This window comes from Apteryx mantelli, chromosome 16 (genome assembly GCF_036417845.1).
Source record: "Apteryx mantelli isolate bAptMan1 chromosome 16, bAptMan1.hap1, whole genome shotgun sequence".
Taxonomy (NCBI): Eukaryota; Metazoa; Chordata; class Aves; order Apterygiformes; family Apterygidae; genus Apteryx; species Apteryx mantelli.
This window is the reverse complement of record NC_089993.1, coordinates 7,369,998-7,386,437: the sequence shown is the minus strand read 5'-3', so window position 1 is coordinate 7,386,437 and position 16,440 is coordinate 7,369,998. Positions and strand designations below refer to the sequence as shown.

The window sequence follows — 16,440 nt, the reverse complement described above, 5'->3', positions numbered from 1 at the left end:
TCCCAACAGTTTGGAATAAAATTAAATGTAAAAAAAAAAAAAAAAAAAAAAAAAAAAGATTAATCTATCTTTACCAGCTAGTATTTGTCATCTCTAAACATTCATAGAGTTTGTGGGGGGAGTATATGTATATATGTTGATTTAGATAAAAATGCTATTTTATTAATAGGAACAATTTTCAGGTTTGGCAGGGTTTGAAAAAGCTTGTAATTTCTTACGTGATGCCATTTCTTCTAGTTGCAAACAAATATTATGCCCAGATGGTGGCGCCTACAAATCACAGATGGCTTCTCTATAATTATTAGGTAGTTCATTTCTGGCGGGTTATACATTGTGGGCTTTATGGTTTATTGCAGAGGAAAATAGAAGTCTCATTGTACTGCAACCCCTCAGTCACCAAAGCCCACAGCACTGCAACCCCTGCCTTTCTTTCACCAGAAACCATTGACTGTAGCATGGTGCTACGTTAAATTAGCTTTTACAGCTACCTTCCATTTGGGGAGAAAAAAATACCAGAATAAGATAAAAGAAAAGACAGTGGTTTTAGAGCAAAGATTCTGTGTCCCAAGAGAAATGCATAATTCAAGGTATTTGTAAATGTGTTTGTGATGGGCTGAAAAGCTGAACTGGAACAAAATAAATAAAACCAGGAGACTAGACCTGAGAATCCTAATCTTTGATGGAAATCAGATGGGCAGGTGTGGCTGGCTTTTGAGGGGACTGTAGGATTCGGATCAGCATACCTGGTCAGGGATAGGTTCACAAACAAAGCGAAGCGCTGAGTGTTTGGTGCAAGCCAGAGTGACTATCTTATATACAGTACAGATTATGTTCATTTGGGGGGGGGGAGAAAAAGGAATTAAAGCTATTGAGAAAATAGGAGTGTGTAAGGAGACAAGATTGATTAATTATAAGTGAACCTCAAATGTTTCAGAGACTTCAGGGTCTGCACACACCCTGAAAACCAAAAGCTTCAGACTTAGTGTCTGAAAATCAGTTCAGTAAAACACTTGAGGAGTTTGGATGCTTATTTGGGACCGGAGTTTTCAGAAATAGACTTCTGGCTAAAGAATATTGCTTCAGATAGATGGGGATACTGGAACTGCCAACATGCAACAGATTGTTGAGAAAATCCTGCTTTCTAACATGAAAATGTTTTATTTGAATACTGTGATCATTGCTAATAGAGGCTCAGGTTTAACATACCTTTTCTTCTAAATGTATGTGTTCAGATACCTAAATGTTAATTCTGACCTTTGTCTACTAAGTATGTCCTGTGTTCCTCACATATTTCAGTCACCTATAACAAATTACCCATTCCTTCCAATCCTCCTACGCTCATTGTCCTTCTAGAGATGCCCAGAAGAGGAAAGAAAAAACACTTTTAAAGCATGTTTGGGGACTGTCTGCAATTCACGCTCTTTCAGCTTCTCCCTTTAGTCTCCAGTAAAGGCAGGGCAGGGGAAGGGCAGAGCAAAACGGTGGGGACACCCAGCGCCCTGGGGGCAGCGGGGCCTCGCAGCGCTCCCGGGCAGAGCTCTCCTGTGCCGCTGGCGCCGCGCGGGTGGGCTGCGCGGCTCGCGGGAGCGTACAGGGAAATCTGCGGGTGCAGAGCTGACAGTGGCGCTGCCGTAAACAAGCTGAGGCACAGAGATAGATACGCAAAATCGCTTGCTGGTTTGGGTGCAATTCCCCATTTTTCTCGGTCTTTCCTTGCAGGAAAATAAAAACAGAAAATCAAAAAAGCTCCCAAAACTAAACTCCCTGAGCTTTATAGGCAGTGCGGATTTTTTAGCAGCTTTCAGGTTAGCCATGTGCTGGCACCCAAAAGTATCTCTTCTGCCGGGTCTGGTTCATATGAAAAAGGGCTCAGCTCGGTTGAGTCATCACGCTATCCCCAGAAACTCAAACCTCGCAAGCCTCCATGCAGAAACCTGGCAAAAAGTAACGTGCCTCCAGGGGATACTGCTGCCTTCCTTGCCCACATGCAAGTGCTCGGCCCGAGCTCTTCACCCAGGCAATTTTGCAGTTGGGACGGGAATGGAATGGGAAGAGGAAGCACTCTGGAAACCCCGCACATAATAAAACAGCACTATCCAGTAAATAAAACTCCTGGCAATAGGAGCGCTGCCTGCGCCAAGGCACCCCACCCGTCCCCACCACGCCGCGCGGGCCGTCACGCTGCTGCCGCGGCACCTGGTACGTGTGCTGCAACTCTGCAAGCACTTGCCTGTGAGTTACAGCTCCTGGGAGACCAGCTGACTGCAGGTCATGGGCGTAAAGCAAATCAAATCAGCCATTCCTGTCCCTAGGTGGTTTCAAGTCTGAAGGACCCCGTTTCTCTCCCAGCACTGACGGCATTTGCTCACTGCTGGAGCTTCACGCAGCTTGGAAGGCACAGAAAGTATTGGCCAGCTTCTCTAGTTGGGCTGCAAATAGTATCGGTGCTACCCATAAATTCAGTTCCAAAATTTTGGAGGATTTTCCCCAGATAGTGAAAAGCAAGTGTCTCAGGAATATTTGAAGATAACAGTTGATTTTAAGCAGCCATAAACAACTAAGAGAGACAGTTTAAAAAAGATCCGTTAGAAATGACAACAATAGGAATATTATTTCCAGCTATCCTGTATGACATCTAAGTAAGTATTACAGACTTTGGTTAAAGAAACCCCGAAACACACTTTTAGGCTAACAAACAAATCTATATATACACTCGCCTCTCCCGCAGAGAAGTCAATATATGGAGAGTGCAGGCAATGGTTGCCAGTCACTTTGGGTGGGACTCATGTTTGCTAACTTAGCACCTACAAACTGAGCATCTGGCACTAGAGGCCAGAGTGGCATCTCCCAACTGTTGGTTTTTTTTTCCAGTGCTCTTTTGAGTGCCCCAAGCATCATTGCTAAAGGTTTGAAAATAAAAACAAAATAACATAGTGAGTGTACAGTTTAAATCCACAATCCTATAAATGTACTAGTTTGAATTTCTTTTACTTACATAGATGATGGATCTATTAAAGAAGTTATTTTCTCCTCTTACATCTTGAGAATAGCTTGGTCCTGAAGTGGCATCTTTACTTATTTAAGCCTCTCTCTCTTTCCAGCTGAGCTTTGGGGAGATGTATTTTTAAAAGAAAGGATAAATTGCAATAGCTTATTTCAGTATCTAGAAAAATTATTCTTTGGGTGGAGAGAACTTTAAGATTAATTCTGCAAGACTAATTAACCAAAATGGCTTGAGAGATGGAATCAGAGATCTATTTGAAAGAGGATGATGAACATCCGAAAGCTGTGCCAGAGACTACTTTTCAGCAGCTCCATGTGGATCAAAATTTCCTCAGCACTCCAGAAGAAAGATTATCTGTTCGATCAGCAGAAGAAATGGAGAAGTCCTGCTTCTGATTGTTTGTGTCTCTTGGATGACTTTTTTTTTTTTTTTTTTTTTACTAAATCATACTAATTCATTAGGCTGGAGAGGATATGAGGAGATCATTTAGCCCATTCTTAACCAGAGCTCAAAAGATATTAGGACAATTACTGCGACTGTTCAAACCCTGGTCCCTTGTATCTGACTATCTATTTTCATGAAAGCATGCAGGAACTTAATTATGTCTTCATTTAAGGACCTCTAACCTTTGATAGATTGAGTTGCAGTCCGTTAATGGGATCAAAAATTACTAGAAGAGAGACACACATACAGACCAAGTCATTAAATAAACTTCCTATCTACGGAAAAGCAAGCTATAACATTTCTAGCATTTGTCAGAAGTGGCAAGAGATTTTCAAGAGGCCAGCTAAAATATATGTTGAAAGAACCTGATTTTCAGAGACACAGTTCTCAGTACTCTGTAATAGCTAGGCTTCTTTAAGTTTAGTTAGCTTGATCACCCAAAATCATTAGTTACTTTGAGGATAAGAATGGTACCTGGGGAGCTGACTATTTCTTTTAGTTAATGCATTCAAGCAGGAATTAACACCACTGCTGCCAGCAGTGCTGATGGCAATGCCCAAGTAAAGCAAGACTAGAAAATTCAGGTTTAAATAAAAATATCTGCAATCATAGAGGGGGATCCCTTTATTCTATTCTACGTATGCAGAAAAACAGCAATACTTGACTCTACAAGCCAGTCAAATATTGCCAGAAATCCCCTGAACTGCCTTGCAGCAAGCAAATATCTGAAATGCTGTTACTGGTCACAGGGCTGTGACATAGCTTAACATCTCTTGGGTGTCATATTATTGAAATTAAAATAGATGATATGAGTGAGATATTTAATTTTTCAAAAACACCAACGTTCTCAAAAATAATGAAACACACTTCAGGACATGCAAAGGTAAATAGAGACTCAAACACAGACAGCAGGGCTAGCAAAATGAAAACAGCTAACTCCCCAAACATGCTGAGACAGAATGCACATTTATTTATACACAGGTTGAGGCTCAAACAAGAGATTCAGACATTCCAGAATTTGTTATTTATTTGTGAACTGAGGGTTAACATATTCTTAAGAATGAAGAAAAAAGTCTCCAGCCCCCTCCAGGTTTTATCTGATCTACAGTAATCCTGCTCTTACCACTCACTGCATTCAAACAAGCCTCCAACATCCCCCACCCCAAGAAGTGAGCAACCCCCCAAACCAGCAGCCAGGGTCTGCATTTTGAAGTCTGACAACAAAACAGCTTCAGCGGCAATATGTAGCAAGAGAGAGCATGCAGAGGGCTAGTCACGTCCTCGGATAGCCTCAGCAAAGGGAAGCAGCTGGCCCTGCAGGGACATCCTCCACACACCTCTGCAGCAGGAGCACAGCAAGTCTGTTTGTTAGAAGGTTTCTTAGCTGGAAGAGCTCAGAGGGATGACAGAGGTATTTCTGCCCCACATGGTTCCTTGGGGGAAATGTGGGAATCCAGAAACTAAGAATAAAAGCATTAAGCAGGAAGGGAAAAAAAGGAAAATATATGTTGACTATACATTGCACAGGTAGAAGCTAAAAGTCTGCAGATGGTCTGTGATGAGCAGTGTGGAAAATCTCCCTGTCAGGGACACGCAAAGCTGGAACTGCATAAGATGATGCCCTTGAAATTACAGTGGTAGGAAAGTCTCATACTTACTTTTTCTAGCCTGTGCTCGTCCCAGTGAGGCTGCCACTCAGGCAAGGAGGATTTCAGTCTGCAAGAACAATTGAAATACTGATCTTACATCTGCGTGGTAAAAATGCTAAAGCTTCACAATTTCTCTCATTCAGAGAACTCTTATGATTAGCGGTAATGATGTGTGAGCCACAAAGTGCCTGGCTTGATATTCAGCTCTCAGGTTGAGCTTATAGAGGGGAGAACCACATTCCTACACATAGAACAACCCTCAAACACACACTAAAATTATTGCAAGGCATTAAAATTTGGGGATGAACAGAGGCATTTCTTCAAAATCCCCTTTCCAGGGCCAGCTGGGCTTTGGAAGGCCACCAAGAGAAAGGGGATTGCTCAGTCACGCTCATGAAGAACGCCTGCAGCCGAGGAAGCCCAAGCAGCAGGCTTGGCAGGCCCCGCGTGATGGGGAGCAGCCCTGGCCACCAACCAGTCCCACTGGAGGTGAAGCACCTCTACAAGGTGAAATGGCTGGCAGTGTTGGGGGAAACAGGAAGGGAACTAATTTAGTCTGCAGGAATGGGCTAACTCTTTGTGTGAGATATGTTTCTGTTTTGGTAAGAAAAGTTGCTCCTCAAGAACCCCACTCACTCCCTTTCCAGTACGGCTGCTTATCTTAACAGGGCTAGAGGCTGCGCTGTTTCCATTAGCCAGCAACGGGGGCAGGAGAGCCTGGTGATGCCAAGCCTCAGTGCAACTTCTACAGACATCCTTGTCTGAAAGCACCTCAGGTGCTCCTCACCCTCCTGCTCCTCCTCCTCCCTGAAGCTCAGCACTGCCAAAAGTCACTAAATGAGACAGAAGCCCCTTTGCAGCAGGAAGGGCACATACTGAGAAGGCTAGTCTTCATCTCCATGGCTAAACAAGCCAAATAAATGAAGCAGGCTAAACATAGAAGGGCAAAAGGAGATAATGAGAGCGTGGCCAGAGGTGACACTTCCCGGTCTGTGGCAGGGCACGGCTTTCTGACACCCACGCTGCCCAAAACTCATGGATGAAGAACTGCTCACGATGGAGGAGGAGCTGCTCTCCAGCCCTCCATCTGCGCCCCACTACCGCACTCAGGTGGCACTGGCGCGCCCAAAGAGGACGGCTCTGCTGGCACCGCCTGGCCTGAGCCCCCTCCATGTCTGTTCCACCATTCGGGCTCCTTAAACGCAAAGGAAAGGAAATGTGCTGTTCTCACGCATTTCTCTGAGTGTTCCTTCCTCGGCCCCATCAGCGCTCAGACACTGCAGCATGGATTTTGCTTTAGAGACCTGACAGCCCATGTCAGGCCTCTTTCTAATCTCGCTATTCCCCTTGAAAAGCAAATGCATTTCTTTCAAGACTGCAAAGAGCATTCATCACAGCCTTTTGGCTTTCACTGGCTGCAGATACTTTGAAAGACTAACTCCTGTTAATTAGAAAAAGAAGATAAACAAATTCAGACCTTGCAAGTGCAGGTCTTGCACTGACCTGTTCCAAAAGGGAAGGGAGTTTTGGAAGTAGTTTCCCAGACACGTTCCCAAACCATCACTTGAATTAAAACAGACCCCGTTTATTTTACATATCTTCTGAAAGCTCCTTTCCCAGTGAAAAGAAAGTAACATATTGATAACAGCATGCTCTGCCACAGGAGAGAATCGAGAATCACCCACACGTTGCCTTGAAAACAAACAACCCCCAAACAATTGATCAGTCACTGCTAGTATAGAGACAGTCTATTAAGGATAAAAATACAGGTGGAAAAAATTCATCAGGGATGTGCAAATACCTTTATTTAAATTCAAGCGAAGCAAAGCAAGCTTAGCTCTCTTAAACAGAAGCAATGGATTATGGATGCATTTTTTGAAAGTCTTGGCAAAGAGAGAATGCATTTCCAGGCGAGGAGAAGCAGAAAACAGAATGATTTCCCTGCCAAGGCTGAGATCTCTGAGACGACTTAACCTGACTGCCAGGAAAGTTCCCACCCTTTGCTCTACCTGTGCACACAGAGGACGTAACCTTCAAAGGGAAGACCACCACTTGGGCCTGATGTGCTGTGCATGACTCCATACTGTCCTAATCTGAAGCAGGCCTCGTCCTGAATGAAGAAAGAAAATAGGCAAACCTTTAAAATGAGAACTAAGAGAAATGCCAGTGGAGAGTGGCCACAGTATCTTTTGGTTTTGTAATTTTAATTTCCTTTTTTTCTTTGCTATGAATTTCCTGTTGTTTTTGCTATGGAATACAACACAATGGCTAATTTTAATTTAGTATGTCCACTCCTGACCTTCATTTTTACATGTCATTGCTTTGGGAATCTTCATAGCTTTCTCAATAGAAGCAAAAAAGTTCAAGTGGCAAAAACAGACCATGGCTGTAGACCTCTGCCACTCTCTGACATTTCTGTTTAAGAGGGAAAATACTACAAAATATTTTGAGGAATAACAAGAATACATTGGGTGTCACTCATTTTACTGCACATAGAGAGAAAGGGGGCACAAAGAAGCCTAATTTTGAAAATTCAGGGAAACAGCAATAACTAAAACCACTAAATATATTCCACTCTAAACCTAGGAAAATAAAGTAACTTCAGCATTTTGACTTTTCTTCTCCGTGCAGACACAGTTACACATGCAGGAAACTCTTTCCACAATAAGAGGAAATCATTTGACCTCAACTTCCTCCAGCTACATTTTCAAGAGAAGTTATTCTGTATTTTCAAAAATTCAGGCTAAACCTCTGGCCCTACCAAAGTCTGGGACCTGTAGTATACCTCCCAGCAGACTATTCAAAAGCTAGAGACACTCCAACTCATCACTCTCCTTTTAAAATTTAGATCACTGATCTCTCTCTACTGCTCTTGGTGAGAAAATTTTATAGGGTCATTTCCATTATAGCCATTACCCGGCTCCCTCATTCTCTGCATTTGTGTCTGAACAGTCATTCCCAGGTTTCACAGATAAGTAGTGGAATCTACATCCTAGGAATATCTCAATTTCCTGTCCCCATTCTGAGTTGAATGTTGTGTTGCTTTTAGCAAAAAATAGTTTGCTCAACCTTGCAAGTTGAATTCAACAGGCATTAATACTAACAGGCAAAATACCAGATAATAATTCTAGTGTTGGATTTCTAAAATAATTCTAAGGTGATTCTCTTCTTATTAAATCCATTCCATTGTTAAAATCTATATGAGAAAAATATTCCAAATAATCTAATTTATGTTACGCGATTCCTTTTCCATAGGGTCCTCTCATTGACAGATCAGTCTGCCTTAACCTGAAGTACATTGAAGACCTTCTTGGGTTACTTTACTTTTAGTGGTACAAAGTCTCCTGTACTGGCAACAACTACAAGATTTTTTTAGCCACTTTCAAAATTCTTACTTTTGAGGAACCATCTGGCATTGAGAATCTTAAAATTTAGTCTCTTAGGCAGATTTCCTGGAGAGAACAGTAGTCCGTTTAACCAATAAATTGTTTAGATAACCTGTAATTGCTAATGGTATCCAAATTGTATGAGATGATAGCCTTATTCAGTGGTTGAAGAATAGGGTTTCCATAAAACATCGTATGTACATATAGGGTCAAAATAACTTCCCTATGCATAATTTCAATGATTTAACCCTAAATTCTGCATAAGTGATTCCTCTGTGAACAATATGGTGGTCTCACATTGGAGATTGAGCTTGAAGCAGAGTTATTTCAAAAAATGCTATCCCATTTAAATCTCCACAGTGCAACACTTCAGCCTAAAGCTTAACAATCATCAGAAAGCAAAGCTATCTTTTTGTAATAGTCTTTCCCCCTGCCCCCACCACCTATTTCCTTTCTTATATTTGTTGTCCTAAAAGCACTGAAATTATTTCTTTCAGCCTTAAAAACGTCAGGTATTTTGTCTCTGGGCCTTTGCAGATTCAATTGCAGCTAGACTTACTGTGAGTGGTCATTCATTTCTGATTACAGTGTAGTATTTTTCCAAATGCTAACCTGATAAATACTCCTAATCTCTCAGATCTCTGCCTCTGTTTCTGTTGTTCCTGCCTGTAAGCCCCTGCAGTCAACAAGTGAAAGCTGTGACAGACAACAGAATGAAGACAGAAGGGTTGACTGCTCTGCTGGCATCGTGCTTTCTTTTTCCACTCCCACGTACACATTACTACCCTCTTTCTTTCTTATTGGCACTAATGCTGGCATGCAGCTCAGCTTGCTCAGTGAGGAGATCTATTTATTATGGTAAGGTTTGAAACTAGATCAAAGAGCTGATCTGGCTGATCACACTATCCTATGAGTTTCAGACTATATCATAGCCCTGTATGTAGAAATTATTGTAGTTACATAGCAGAGAGAACATTTTCAATGTTGAGGACAATAAGAAAGAGCTACCTTAAATTTCACTACTCAGAAAGCCATTGATAGAGTGGAGTGGGTTTTCTCGTATCCCTAAATTATTTGGAGTTGATTTTTTTCTGTTTTAAAGAACAGTAAATCAATATAAAACAGGACTATTGCTATAAATGGAACCAAGAGAAATTTATCACCTTGTATTCAATCAGGAAACGAAACCACACAGTCTGCCAATTTTTTATCCTTACTATTTTCAGTCCTAGAGGTTTTTTTCTCCAGCAGCATCAAAGTCATCCAACAATATATGGCATTTGCTGGTGAATGCTATACTTTAGTGTGGACAGATGATATATCTCCACTTTCCTTGCTTGAGCTCCATTCCATCTCCACCTCTGCAATATCAGAAACATGAAAATCCAAAAAGTTATTGCAGTAAAAAAATTAATAGAGGGAAAAAGCAGGTTATTCACTTCAACTGAGAGGGCAAGATCCCTGATGAGAAACCACAAGTCATCAATTTCTGGGATGATTTCCAAAAGCACAAATAGGTGCTAGGGCTCATAACCATGGAAAGTCAAAGCTAGATAACAGCTTGATTGCACCAATCAATTTAAACAGTGACAATCCCACTAAGCTGAATTACCATCCAGGTCTGTAGAAACTAGCAGCCTTTTTTACTCCCCAATATCTCCCCCATCATCTCTTCCTCAGATATTTAAATACTGTACAACCCATCAGTTTTATAGACACATAGATACACTACAGCCTCCCTGGTCTTGAAGACCATGCCATTCCTTCAGTGGGAATAAGAGAAGGTGCTGCAGGCAGTGCGGGCTGTCCGTTGTTACCTGGCTGTGTGAAGAGTGGCCAGCCTCAGGCAGGCATGCCACGAAAGCGGGGAAGGGGGACCGAGAAAAGGCGGTGGGAGGAATTCCTGAGCAAAGGCAGCCTCTGTACTGGGCCTGCTGTCAGCACACTGCAGGGGCAGAGAAGAAGAAAACCTGAAAAAAGAAAAATAGAACAATGTGCCTGAACCACATCATTTTATCTTGCATTTTTGCTTTAGGTCAGTCCCTTTGTTATGCTATTTTATTCTGCAGAAGTTAAAACTCTCCAGGTGTTTTTTTTTCTTTTTTCTTTTTTTTGAAATTCTAAATAAATAAAGAAAAAGAATGAGCTGAGTGAAATTCAGGATTTTTCTCTGGATATTTTCTGTATCTCATCATTCATTCCCTTTCCAATATGAAACTAAAGATCAAATTATTAAAAAAATACATAAGAAGTCATTTTCAGGAAAAGATTGGAAACCTTGTCACTGGGTATGTATTTATCAAAATATCCCACAGTCAGAATGTGTGTCTCTGGAAATCTCTGTGTCCTTCACGCTGAGTGAGCAGTCACAATATTGAGCTGCAGAATCCCACTCTCACTCACTCGCTCACTTCAAAGGAGTCTAGAGTTGAGGCCCTCCCAAATCAGCTAAAGAAGGATTTGAACAAAATAGTCGTATATTCTAGATGAATGCTGTAGCCACCAAATTATAATTATTTTGGAAGAGCTTTTTTCTGTCACAGACTATCGTGGACTGCTGAATTTCAGGGAAAGCTGGTGAGGTCAGTGTGCTTCAGCTGGTGACTGCCTGACCCAACACCGACATGCAACCCTGCCCAAGCAAGGCATCTACTCTGCACATCTTCCTTCTGCCTTTCACTCCGGAATAGATTGGATGGCTTTTGGGAAAGCTGGTTTCTGAGGGTCCCTTTTTTAATCACATTTTCCCTGAGTACTTTATTCATAACCTGCTCACTCGCTGTTTCACAAGATGGTAGACTACCTAGCAGTTATGCAAGGCAGTCTTTCATGTTGCAAGTCCTTTTAGCTTTTGAGAATTAAAAGGTTCTTCTTAGACTGCTACTGTATCCCTTGCATAGACACAGGCACTAGAGATCGCAAGAATATTTTTGCTGCTGTTTGCATGCGTACCTTAAAACCGACATATCTAAAAAAGGCACATCATTCAGTGCCTTTTGTCCTTGGCTCAGAGCTCTTTGGAGAAACTCCTATATCCATTGTTTGAAAGAAAACATTTTCTTCTTTTTTAATGGATGGGGAAAACAAACAAAAAACACCATAAAAAAGAATAAAAAGCCCTTGTTCCCCACCAAATCTGCCATGCCTGTGTAACAGTGAGGGTATACTTTGTTTTGGTTCAGACAAATTCCCTTCTGAAAGCTAGACTTCATACAAAGAAATTTCATTCAAATATGCAGTTAAATATTGCTCTCCTGAACAGAAGTGGCCACATAGAGCACGATGTCAACACATTCCTGCAAGATTTCTCCAAGAGTTCAGCAGAATAATTAGCTTTGGTACCGTTGCACAGTAGTTTTTATCTATCGGAGTTTTATCTCGCTTTCTCTCAGTGGTGAGTCTAAGAGAAATTCTGAACGTTTGCCTCATGGGTCTAATCATCTTACTGATGCTCAAAGCATTTAAATGTAATCTGCAGCCCCTTCACTCTTTGACATTCCAGTTCTTAAAAAAAGTCAGATATTTTGGCAGGTGCTTAGCTCAGACTTGTTCTTTAGGCTATAAGGCTTTTGCCTGTCTAATTAGCTGTGGCAAAAAGCTGAGAATGTTGACAATCAGGGGATGTGAGGTAATAAAAAATAGATTATTTACCAGCAGCAAATTAAGCCCTCTAAGAACCAGTGCGATGAGTTGTGCCCCTCTGACAATTCCCCGCAGCAGATAGATACTATTGTCTCCATCTGTCGATCTTGTGCACAGTGTACCTGACGGCATATTTCTAATCTATTTTCCCACGCAAAAGAATTGATTCTCCAAAGCCTCTGGAGACTAAAGAAAGTAACCTTTCTGGTGACAGCAAGCAAAATCTGCGTGCTTCCAAACATGATCTTCCCAGTTTCCTTTGGGACAGTGCAAATAATCGGCCAACCTCACCAACTGCTGTTCGCTACTGGAGATGCAGGGTAGTCGTGCCTTCTTGTTCGGACTGGCAAACGAAGACATGGAGGAAAGGTGACTATGAATAATGGATGAGGTCCAGCTCTTCAGCAACAAGCAGCTCCATTACTTGATATGCTGTCTGTTCTGCTTTGTGGCAGCTTTTGTCTGGCTCTGGCTGTGAAGAAGTCAACGCTGTCTGGAGGGCCAGGGGAACAAACAGAAGTCTAAACTTTAAGAAAAGAAAAGAAATGCCCATGTCAAAAAAGTTAGGAATGGAGGTGCACTGACATGACTTCTTGCCTAGGCACATGGTGAGCAGAGCAGAGAGGTATGCAGGTAGTACAGAAGTTTTTGGGGTAGGACTTTCCCCTTTTGTTACCAGTCTTGGACAAAGGCTAATAAAAACAATGGGTAAAAACCTGTGGCTCACCAGGGTAGTTACTTGCCCGTCCCTTAGCCAGTTTAACCCAGCTGACAATCTGCCTTGGCTTTACTTGTTTTTAAGACCACACTACTTTTCAAATTCCATGCCTAAAATTAATTTTAGGAGTGTAGTTTTGGAATGATTTTTGTTTTACTCAAAACAAAGATTCTTTCAGTGTATACCACCCTCTCATCCATATTTCTTTAGAAATGGATTTTTCCCACTTTCCTGTTGCTAACTTATTAGCACAAGCCATACAACAAACATCCAAGTTCTGTAAGCCAATGCAATAAAATCTGTTGATGCAGGAACAGCAGTAAAACTTCTCTGGGTTACAGTATTCAGGACTGTACTATTCCTTACTCCACAAAATGCTGTAAAGCCCGTCTTTGGAGGTAATGTTTGGTCACAGATTTCAGGTTACGTGCTACAAGGAATCCCAAAAGTGCAATGCTTTGTCCATGCTCTATTATTGTAAAAACATTGTTCTTTTTCTTAGAAAATTTGTTAATCAATACAGATAGAGGAAATGATGTTGTAAAGCTCATACACTTCATTTTCTACATGAATGAGAGATGAGAGGAGACCTTCCCTTTGGAGTTGTCCATTGAGACACCAGTGCTAATATAGCACCTCAGTAAAGGTTATATGTACATGGCTATTTTTCTAAGGAAAGACTGCAAATTGTGTAGCATTTTCATATATATGCCTCTCATAGTTTGGCTTGTCTGATCAACTTCACAAGCTAAATATTAAATCAAGGCTTATTGAGAAGATCACAAAGGAGTATTTGTTTTATAATAGTTGGTGATGTCTGAATGAGTTGAACAAACTAGCACAGATAAATTAAAACTTCTTTCAAGCAACTATGCTAAATTCCACCATAATTTCTTCCAAGATTTGAACTAAAAGTTATACATCTAAATCCTGACATAGATGGACAAGAAAGCAAATTGCAGTTTCTTCCATCCAGCTAAAAGGTTAAAAGTATCAGAAATTTCATGGGTGTGATTATTGCCAAGAGATCATCAGTCCAATTTTATAGATCAAAAAGAAACAAAAGTATTTTCTGTAACTCTGTTTTTTAAGCAGTACATAAGGAGCAGGTAAATATAATTTAGCTTAATATGCTTCAGAAAAGGATTAAACATTTCTGTGGATTAGAACATCTACAATAATGAATAAGAATGCTTAGAAAAAGTCTATGAGCAGACTATGGGCACAAAGCCCACGGAAATTAATGCAAGACTTTCTATGGACTTCTGTCCATAGCTTTGGATTGGGTGCTAATAATATCAGTTAAGAAGAAGCTTTCTCTATAGATCGGTTATCCACAATTTCCTGACAGTACAATTTGCTACACCTCAAACCACTTTGCCCTTTTTAGCAATGGAGTCAGTAGGAGAAAATCTTGATCTGATGAACTCTGAACAGAAAGAAACTAATTCCATTTAATAATAACTGGTATTTTGTAGGATATTTGCTGAAATAAATAATTTCACTGAATCCACTGCCTCGCTGGTGGTCACAGTTGATGGTATCTATCTTTTAAAAGCACACAGGACAAGTGAGCACACAAATCCTTACTTGCTTTTCAGCTTTTTCTTCCTAAAAATACGGGAAGAGAATGAAAAAGCTGAAACTTTCCACTAATACAGTTAATTTGAAAGGAACTTAAGGAGCTATCTGTGTTTCATAAGGCTTTTAAAACAGTTACTGACAATGAGTTCAGCTTTGACATCATGAAAGAAAAAAAAATTTAAAAAGGACTCTTAAGAGAAAGAAAGTATATTCCTGTATATCTCTTTCTCTCCCTGACATCCAAAACAATGTTACACAGCACTGAAGAAGTCACACATGCAAGCACATTAACTGTCAAGGTTTTTTTACCGATAAATAATTGAACATAGTTTTCAAGATGGGCCAAGGCCAGCAAATTTTTCCCTACCATTGCATTTGTTTGCTCTTCCATGCACTTAGACTATTAGTTCATGTGAAAAGTGATCAAACCTTGATCATGGAGTCCAAGATTTGGGCTGTGGAGCAAATTTGGAACTAAGGAAGAGAAAAAAAGAAGAAGAAAAAGGAAAGAAGTTTTATCATTTTTCTGGCTTCTTACACTGTGCATGCTCATCTGTTCCTAGCAATTTCTGAACCTGCTGACTAATCTGAACCATCTCTGGCAGAGCTGTGGCTATCAAATCAAGTTCTGATAGATCTGCAAATATAAGAAACTTCACTGAGGAAGGAAACCTTACTAAGGAGAAAACTACAGCATGACACACCATCGACTAGTCACGAAAGAATTCACATGGAAGGGGAAGGAGTAGACAGCGGGCAGAAAGGAGAGAGGCCAACCCTAAGTGCAATAAAAACTTGAGAAGGAGCTTATATCATCCTGGACTCCAGGGAATCCAACCAATGAGACATAAATCTATTGAAAAGCAGGCTTCATTAGTTACAATGCTCATGGAGCTGCATGTTTACAATTTGGGAGGAAATGGTCTGAAACTGAAATGTCAAAGCAAAAAAAAAATGATGGTTTAATGCAGGGTTTATAATGGGTTCATAATAAAAATACAGCTTCTCTTTAAAGCTCCTGGATATAATTATGGCCATCATGCATTCGTTGCAGTAGGTATTCACTAATCGAGACAGGCAAAACAACAAAAAAGGTATATTGTCTCAGAGGGCAGCAGAGGCAGCTGAGATTGCCCATGGGGGAGGGCTCACGACGCACACGCGGACCACCTGGGCTGGCTCTGAAGCAGCGCAGACCCCCCAGGAAATGTCTGGCGGGGGTCTGGGATGACATGGGCAGGGCTGGGCCCTTGACATGGGCAGGGGGCTCTGGAGCTCTTTGAGTCCAGCAAAAGGTAAACAGGAATAATATCACTCTCTCTTATCTCATTTAGGCCAATTTGAAACAGTTTTGCTTGTCTTAAACATGCTGACTGATCAATTCACTGGGTGCCTTTCCTATCTGCTTTATGAGAAACCGAGAGTGAGAAAAACAAGCTCCTGAAGAGTTATTTGTGATCCAACAGGATGGGAAAGTTGACTATTAAACTGCCACTTCTGCAAAACATTACCGGCCCAGGAGAACTGCCGGGTTACAGACTATGAGAGGGACTCGCGCACTGGGGGGGTTTTGGGTGGTGGTGCCCGAGAAGAGGTGCTCAGCCCTCCTGGCTTTGCACTACATGCCCCGATATCATTCCCGAGGACGGGGCAGCTGCCCTTTTTGTGGTGGTGTTATCCAGGTCATTTGCCAAGGGTGGGCTGTGCTGGCACAGTATCATCGACAGATGAGTCACTTCTGGTTTGTGACCTGTGGAAATAAAGATACTCTTTAAATCTAAGACAAAATCATTCAGACTAAAGTTTCAACTAGTCTCATGCACCCATAGCAGCAGCATTCATTAATATTAAAAGCTAAGGTATCTTAAAAAGGATTGGACACTTATGCAATGGACAAAGATATATGGAATTGGAATGGTAATGATTACACTAACAACCAAAACCAGAAAAGAGAACCAAACAACTCAGCTCATTTAGGATGCTGCAGACCTCAAGGTCTGCAGCACAAACAAC

General features: G+C 41.3%; 1 long non-coding RNA gene across 3 annotated transcripts in view; it reads right to left on the bottom strand.

Annotated features, from left to right (window-relative positions):
* Window positions 1-16,155, bottom strand: part of LOC136993481 (uncharacterized) — a 45,540-nt gene extending 29,385 nt beyond the window's left edge. The window contains exons 1-6 of one of the 3 annotated variants that reach the window (XR_010885797.1): window positions 15,939-16,155; window positions 12,417-12,651; window positions 10,301-10,453; window positions 9,647-9,844; window positions 7,107-7,207; window positions 5,107-5,164 (exon numbers count right to left, since the gene is read on the bottom strand). This is a non-coding gene — a long non-coding RNA (uncharacterized lncRNA). Of the gene's footprint in view, window positions 1-4,418; window positions 4,909-5,106; window positions 5,165-7,106; window positions 7,208-9,646; window positions 9,845-10,300; window positions 10,454-12,416; window positions 13,070-15,938 lie in introns of those variants that run through there. The other 2 variants (XR_010885796.1, XR_010885795.1) reach the window with 2 other exon arrangements.
* Window positions 16,156-16,440: the final 285 nt, after the last annotated feature.